Source organism: Nematolebias whitei, chromosome 8 (assembly GCF_014905685.2).
Source record: "Nematolebias whitei isolate Nwh7 chromosome 8, NemWhi1, whole genome shotgun sequence".
NCBI classification, from domain to species: Eukaryota; Metazoa; Chordata; class Actinopteri; order Cyprinodontiformes; family Rivulidae; genus Nematolebias; species Nematolebias whitei.
The window spans coordinates 31,499,857-31,509,091 of NC_056505.1; positions in this window are offsets into that span (position 1 = coordinate 31,499,857).

Sequence of the window (9,235 nt, forward strand, 5' to 3'; positions counted from 1 at the left end):
TTTGTTCTTCTTTTCCTTTAAAAAAAACAAACAAACAGGTTAGAAATCAAGAAGACAACTCTTATTAGTTAGCTTGTTTTGGATTTGTGCTGACTTATATGTGTAACTTTTTGCCCTGTGTGACAAAAGGGATAAAAGTTCATTCATAAAGGCTTTATATTTTTTAAGTTGCTGCCAGTTTAGCTCCACTACAAGGGCAAATGGGCTAATGTGTTGTTGCAAATTATGGCCAGTAGAGGGCAGACATGCACCTGAACTTATAATGCAAACTAATTGGCTAAAAGGGAGGGGAGAAATGGAAAGCTCTCCACAAAAATGTAAAAGATAACATCCTTTCAGCACATGAAAGACATTAATTAAAGCAGTGCTAAATTTCCAGTTAGGATCCACAGTGGAAGCAATAAAACTAAAGGTAAGACTTTTTTAAATGAAATGTGATTTATTTGCAGTTCAAATGTGCAATGAAGGACTCCCCTTTCTAGCTCAGCTAGCAGTACTGTTTTTGAAAACAGTTTGGTCAGAAAGCAAATATTTTAGTGTGTTTTATGCTTTTTGGCGATACTTTAGATTTAAATCATCTTTTAACAATATCTTAAATGTTGCAGAAAGCTGTTGGAATAGTTTTAGTTAGAAGAACCTTCTCTATTTACTCTAATACCTAAGATATTAATTTATCTCTCTCTTATTGTTTTGTCCCACCATCACTCATAACTTCAGCAAAAACTCCAATTCTTAATAAAACAGGTGCCGATCCAAATGACTTAAATAACTTTAGACCAATTTCTAACCTACCCTTCATTTCCAAAATACTTGAAAAAAAAGTTGCAGCCCAGGTTCACAGTCATCTTTCTGATAATAATCTATTTGAAGAACTTCAGTCAGGTTTCTGCCCCCTCCACAGCACCAAGACTGCTTTGATTAAAATCACCAATGATCTCCTGGTTGCTGCCGACTGGACTTTTATCAATTCTCATTCTCCCTGACCTGAGTGCAGCATTTGATACCATTTTGCATGATATTCTTCTCGATAGATTACCTTCCATTGGTTTTTCTGGAGTTGTTATAAATTGGTTTCAATCTTATCTCTCTGACTGTCAGCACTTTGTCCAACTTAAGAATTTCAAGTCACAGTCCTCCACAAATATTTCAAGTGTACCGCAGGGTGCTAATCTTGGTCCTCTCCTGTTTATCATTTATCTTCTTCCACTTGGCCTTATCTTTAAAAAAATGTGGTATTAATTTTCATTGCTATGCTCATGACACCCAGCTCTACTTCTCCACCAAGCCCAACACCACCCTTCCACCATCCTTCCTTTCGGACTGCCTCTGTGAAATCCAGTTATGGTTTAATCAAAACTTTCTTAAACTGAACTCAAAGAAAACAGAATTCCTCCATGTTGGCACCAAGTCTACCCTATCCATACGTAATATGTTCACAATTAAAGTTGATGATTCCACAGTTTCTCCCTCCCCTACAGCTAATAGTCTGGGTGCCATTCTTGATAGCACGTTATATTTTTAATCTCATGTCAATAACATTACTCAGTCTGCACATTTTCATCTTCAAAACATCAACCGTCTCCGTTCATTTCTTACCCCCACCAGTACAGCCATCCTTATCAATGCTCTAGTCACCTCTAGACTAGACTACTGTAAATCCCTCCTCTCAGATCTTCCTCTCAAAATCATCCATAAACTTCAGCTTGTTCCAAACACAGCTGGCCGGATCATCACTAGAACTACATCGAAGGAACACATGACCACTATCCTTAAAGATCTCCACTGGTTACCCATAAAATATCACATCAACTTTAAGAGTCTCCTCCTCACTTTCAAAGCTCTCCATAACTTGGCACTTCTGTACTTCACTGATCTTCTTTGCTATTACACACCTGCTCGAAGTCTTTGCTCCTCTCTGTCCATCTCTTTTGTTATACCTCCTGCCCGCATGACAACCATGGGATCCAGAGCCTTCTCCCGCAAAGTCCCTCATCTCTGGAACTCTCTTTCACAGCACATCCGTAATTCTGATTCTCTGCCCTTATTTAAATCTAACCTTAAAACTCACTTTTTCAAATTTGCTTATTCTGTTTAATGTTATTATGTATTTTACCATTATTTGCGTTTGATTTTATTGATATCTGTGTTTTATTGGGTTTTTTTTTATATTTGTATTTCTTGTTCAGTGACCTTGAGTGATTTGAAAGGTGCCTTCAAATAAAATGTATTATTATTATTATTATTATTATTATTATTATTATTAAGAAACTGAGCTTATTTCTGACAGAATGTTTATTAAGGAAATTTCTAAAGGAAAGTTCATGGTGTTTGAAATGTTGAAAAGTGGTGATGTTTGAGTCCACTCACACAAGCCATTATCAGCTCATCAGCATTTTTCTCCAAACTGAGAAATTCTCCAAATAACTTGATAAAATAATTTATTTGTTTCTAAAATGAATCCTTTTAAAAACGTTACTTTTTTCGAGAAATGTCTTTTTCAGTGCAAAAACTAACCCAAAACACTGCAGTAACCATTCCAGGCCTGTGCGTGGCGCTGTAACTCTTTCACAAATTATAACCAAAAATGGGAAAAATGCGTGGAGTGTGTGCTAAAGCTTGCATGCTGCTGAGAGTGGTGTGTAAACACAACAAAATAAGACCATTCAGTTGTATGTTAGATTGGGCCATGTTTACATAAGAACAATATCTGGAATTATGTGTGTTTTGTCAGAGTTTATTGTAGCAAATAAACAAGAAAACTCTAATAAAACACGTTTATGTGGATATCACTGTGCTCAATGAATCCGCTGTAGTGTCCATGCCAGGCAGAGTTGTCAGATAGGAAATGACAAACTATTGTACAGTCGCTTTAAACTTATTGTATTTTGTCCCAAACTATCAAATGTGCTGAGTGAGGAAGTGCTTTTTCTGAGCTAGGAGGTTGTAAAACGAGGCGTGTGACGTGATTGGCAAACAGAAAAGAAGGTGGACTTAACCCTAAAACTACCATAAACATAGTCATTGTATATCTGGCAACACTGGTGCCAGGCCTTCAACGAGATGTGCATGCAGTCTGGAGCATGAAAGCTGTTCCATCCAAAATGGTAAATACAGGAATGTTGGTTTGGACCTAGGATAAGGCTGGGTTGCTCTGATAATTTAAAAGGGTGAGCAGTACAAATATAAATTTACTGTCAGCCATTGTTACTAGGGATGCACCGATCCACTTTTTAAAATTTCCAATCTGATCCCGATACTCTGAATATCGGCTGATACCGATCCAGTTCCGATATCATGATCATCATTGATTTTATATGAGGCTGTAATAATCTGCTCTCAAGTACAATTTGTACAAATATATGCATGCATGTCCAAAAAGGCAATTTGAGGTAAGTTTTATTAATGTTGGATAAGTTTTAAAGTTAGAATTAAATCCTGCTAACACAAAACATGTTTCTTTTTATTCCTAGCTTTAAAGTGGATATTAAAGTGATTAATTTAAGTGATTGTTTAGTTATTTTATATTTTTTTAAATAAGGGGCAGATATAAGATTTTTTTTTCTTCTTTTCTGCACTCTTTTCATTCATTGTTTTCTTTTTGATTATTGTTTTAAATTTTGTTTCTTTTAAATGAATGAATAAATGAATTAAATAAAATAAAATGTTAAATGGCTTCAAACATCTGCTAAGTTCGTGGCATAAATCAACAGACATGTTCCTATTTTTAGTATTTTACATCACTTTATAATGTAGCTGTTTTTGCATCTTTTTTTATTTTTTTAAATATATATAATTTTCAAATCATATGTTTTTTTTTTTTATCTTTTATGATTGTTTACTGTTGTACTGATAAATATCTCCTGGAGTGTAAACTATATCTTGACTGCAAGTATCAAGATGGGAAATTCTTCGTTTTCTACAACTGATAGCTGTTGGTCATTAATTATGATAAAGTTTAGCAACTTCTCAAATGTTTGTTAATATTTGAGCTCCGTGGTTTCAGCGATGTCTTTTTCTTGTTCAATCCGAAGCAGGCAGCCTGATTTCAGTCAGCCGCGCTCAGTCTGTCCCTCCTCAGAGACGGGCAGACTGAGCGGGGCAGATTGGACGGGGCTGGCTGGGGTTGAGTTGGCTGTTTTGGGTTGAGCAAAGAGTAGCGCCCCGCTGAAGCCATGGAGCTCGAATGTCTAACGTAAAACTAACTTTACCATGGTTTAATGTGGCGCTATGGCTCTGCAGACATTGCACATTGCTGTCTTGAATTGTGGTGTTTCTAGTGTAAAATACTTCCACACAGCTGACATGATTAGATGAAAAGTTTGTTAGCTGTTAGCCAATAGCCACAGTGCTGCTAACTCAGTTCTCACATTGTAGCTGGCTGCAAACTATGAAATGGATTTCCTGAATGTGCGGCAGGTCTTATTACTCTGGGTTCATGAGACACGCCTCCGTTCAGGAAATCCATTCCATAGTTTGAAGCCAACATGCATCATGGATCGGAAATATCGGCAGGTTGGATCGGAAAAATCCGATACGTAAATTTTACTGGTATCGGAGGCCGATACCGATACTGGGTCGGATCGGCCCCATCCATATATCTACTCAAACAGAAAAACAATTGACTGCAGCCGCCTGTAGTGAGCATGGCTATTTCACACCTCTCTGCTAAGTGTTTTCCAAAATCCTCTTCTCTGAGACCTGGAGACTGGCAGATCTTCAGGGAGGCTGCTGTAAATAAAGGAGAACTGGATCTGGAGGAATACACAACTGCGGTCTTCTGAGGCCCTATTTACATGGACATGGCAGAGGGAAACGTAGGATTGTTCTGATTGTTGATTCAAGGAAAAAATCCACGTTGACACGGCTCATATTCGGTGTTTACATGAATCACACGAATCCGCTGTAGTTACCATGCCAGGTCATTAGTTGAAGCCATCTGGTTCCCCCTTTGATGTGGTCCCCCCTCGACTACTAAAGGAAGTTTTTCCTACCCTGGGTCCTTTTATCCTCACTATTCTGAATAGCAGTTTATCCTCAGGTGTGGTGCCAAAGACTTTTAAACATGCTGCTGTCCAGCCCCTCCTGAAAAAACCTAACCTTGACCCCTCAGTCATGTCCAACTTCCGGCCTGTCTCCAGACTCCCATTCACCTCTAAACTACTGGAAAAAATTGTGGAGTCTCAGTTGAAACAGTTTTTGGGGGATCACGCTATCCTTGAGTTATTCCAATCTGGCTTCAAATCTCTCCATAGCACTGAAACTGCTCTACTGAAGGTTTTTAATGACATTTTCATATCCACAGACGCAGGTGATTCTGTGCTGCTTGTCCTATTGGACCTTACATCTGCTTTTGACACCATCGACCACAATATCCTCATTTCTAGACTGGAGCAGTGGGTGGGCATCACAGGGTCAGCCCTTAAATGGTTTGGGTCCTACCTCTCTGACAGAACCTTCTGTGTCAATATCAAAGATTTTAGTTCGGCATCGACCGCACTCCAGTGGGGGGTACCGCAGGGGTCCATCCTCGGTCCCCTTCTCTTTTCTTTATACCTGCTGCCACTAGGTGCTATCTTCCGCAAACACGACATACCCTTTCATTTCTATGCCGATGATTGCCAAATTTACTTCCCCCTGAGGCACAGAGGCACACGCTCTATTCAGCCTCTTCTTGACTGCCTGGCTGACATCCGGGACTGGATGGCTTTAAACTTCTTAAGCTTCAATGAGAAGAAGTCTGAAGTCATGCTGTTCCATCCCAGTGGCTCACTCATGAACCATGACATTGACCTTTTCTCTCTAGCCCCGCTAGAGAAACAAAAGGTGACTAATCTGGGGGTGATAATGGACCCGTCCTTAAAACTCAACAGTCATGTAAACATGATGGTCAAATCCTGTTTTTTTCAGCTGAGACGGCTGTCTAAGCTGAAGCCTATACTCAACAAAAAGAACCTCGAGACAGTGATCCACGCCTTCATAACATCTAGGCTTGATTACTGCAATTCACTTCTGTTTGGAATCAGTCAGTCCTCCATTGCTCGTCTACAACTGGTCCAAAATGCTGCAGCCCGATTTTTAACTGGTACAGGCTATAGAGAGCACATCACGCCAGTTTTGGCCTCCCTGCACTGGCTACCCATTCACCTTCGGATCCATTTCAATATTCTCATGTACGTTTTTAAATCACTGAACAGTTCCGCCCCATCCTATCTCACTGATCTTCTGCAGCCATATGTCCCACCGCGCTCTCTGAGGTCAGCAGACCAGATGCTTCTCTCAGTCCCAGAAACCCGTCGTAAGCTCAGAGGTGACAGGGCTTTCTCTGTTGCAGGTCCACGACTGTGGAATGAGTTGCCACTGAGTGTCCGGCAGGCTCCCACACTCTCAGTCTTTAAGTCTCGCTTGAAGACCCACTTCTATTCGCTTGCCTTTAACACGGTGTGATTTGTTTTGGTCCGGTCTGTTCTCTACTCTGTTGGCCATTTTAGTTAGCTTCTGCTGCTATTTGTATCTGTATTTCTATTTTATGTTTTCCTGTTCGCTGTGCATGTTTGTGTTCTTTTGTACAGCACTTTGGTTGGCCTTGTTGCTGTTTTAAGTGCTATATAAATAAATTGATATGGTATGGTATGGTATTAGTTGGCACTGTGAATTTTGTACATTCACCTAATGCTCATGCGCATGCATGCTGCCTGGGACTGCTCTCAGTAAGGTCTTTCCTCTGGGCTGAAAGCCCAGCTAATAACAACTTAACAAGTTAAAGCTGGATTTTGGATATGAGTCGACAGATTTGACGCCAAGCGGAACTGCTTCATCTAACAGCTCCACACCAGTCGCTGAGTGGACCAGAACTGACGAGGATGATGTCGGACTTCCCACTACAGTGCTAATCAGTTGGCCGTTGAGCCAATTAATAGCAGGTAAATCAACGTTCTTAATAACGTTTGCTTGCGTTTACTTCGGTTACACAACAACCAAATGAGGTTTTATTCCTATTTTTCCTGCAAGGAGAAGCTGTCCTCCCATCAGAGGAACCAGTTCTGAAAGAGCATACATCTCAGTGATGCAGGAGGACATCGAAGAGAGATGTTGGAAAAACTATTCACTTAAAATTCTTCTCAGTTCTTTTTTTCAATCCATTCAATGTTTTAAGCTATATTAAGCAAAGGAGTGGCAGCCTGTACAAGCCAGATAAACAACATGGCGTCAGTACCCATGACGACAACAGAGAGGAAGAGTCCAGTTCAGTTTACAATTCGGTTAACGTGTTTTTAATAGTGTGTTCAGTTTTCTTATCAGTGTTTGTGTGACATGCAGTTTGTGGTGTTGAAAAAAATAAATAAAAATTAAACTTGATGCCTTCTTCTTCAACTTTAACAACATGCAAAATGTTTTGCATCATTTAAACCACATAACTTGAATTACATAACGTCCAGACAGCTTCATTTAGTTCAGATGCTTCATTACGTCTCCACCACTAACAGAAAGACTGTTTATTATTGTTAAATTGTTATTATTTAGCACATGCAATATGTTATAGTCCAGCGCCATGTGTGAAATATACACATGCCTCGTTCAGTAAATGATGATATTAGAACTGGATCTGACTTGTGTCTCTTCCCAACACAGATGTCAGTCAGAGCAGCTACATTCCAGCGTAGATTAACTACGAGACCCAAAATATATCAGTCGTAGCACAGAAAGCAGTATGTTATACTCCACCCCCATTGTTCTTGATAGAAACATGCCGTTGGTCTGTGCATGCGTGAAATATATGCCTGTAGTGCGCATGTGCTTTAAAGCTTCTGCGGGAGCTATTTACATAACAGTGGGTGTTCGCCTCGAAAACCTCCACTCTGAGAGGTGTGTTGAGAAATCTTCGTATTCAAAGAGGGGGGCTACTGGTGTCATGTAAATGAACAACTGAATTGCAGAGAGAAAGGTGCAGTTTCACTCATAACTCATTCACTCATGCTGTGTAAACGGCCCCTGATACATCAGCAAGTGTGTTGATAATGTCACCATCACCAGGACTGTGAAGTGCTAAATGAACCAGAAACCCTGGCTGAACGCAGAAGCCCATATCCTGCTGAAAGCCAGGGATACTGCCTTCAGGTCTGGCAACTCACTCACAGAAGTTGGGGAGGTCAAGGAAAGAGCTAGCTGCTGGTAATAAGAGGGCTAAAGCAACATACGCATGGAAGATCTAGGGGCATTTCTCCTCACAGGACCGGTGGATCATGTGGAAAGGCATTAAGTGCATAACAGACTATTAAAGCAGAATGCCCTAGGGACCCATCACTTCCTGGTGCTATTAACAGGTTCTATGCCCGCTTTGAAGAACCCAACAGACCACCCAGAACCAGACTCACCTCACCATCTGAAGAGGAGTTCCTCAGCATGACCTCAGCAGAAGTAAGGAGGACCTTCAGGAGGATTAATCCTCACAAAATCACTGCCCAGACAACAACCCGGGGAAGGTGCTGAAAGACTGTGCCGACCAGCTCTGTGAGGTGCTAGCTGATATCTTTAACTCCTCCCTCACCCTGGTAAATATTTCCACCTGCCTGAAGACTACCACCATCATCCTTGTCCCTAAGAGCTATGTGGTGACTGGTCTGAATGACTATCAGTCAGTAGCCTTCACCTTAATAGTCGCTAAATGCTTCGTAAGACTGGTCATGACCCACATCAAAACAACCATCAACATCAGCGAGGACCCACACCAGTATGCTGCAAGAATTGTTCAAGAGAGAATGCCATCTCCTCTGTGGTCTACATTACTCTCACCCACCTGGAGCAGGACTCCTACATCCATATGCTCTTTGTGGACTTCACATCTGCCTTAAATACCATGATCCCCAGGCCCTGATGGATAAACTACTCACACTTGGACTAAGCCCCTCCATATGCAACTGGGTCCTGGATTTCTTAATTAACAGACCACAGTCTGTGAGGAGCCACACGTTCTCCTCCTCCACCATAACCCTCAGCACTGGCTCCCCTCAGGGCTGTGTGTTGAGCCCCCTCCTGTTCACTCTGCTCACATATAACTGCACATCTACCCATCCAGGCTGTCATATTGTAAAGTTTGCAGATGATACAGCAGTGGTTGGATGCATCACAAACAACGATGAGTCCAGCTACAGGCAGGAAGTGGAACACTTGCAGAGCTGGTGCAGGCAGACCAGCCTTCACATCAATGTGAAAAAGATGAAGGAGATGGTCGTGGATT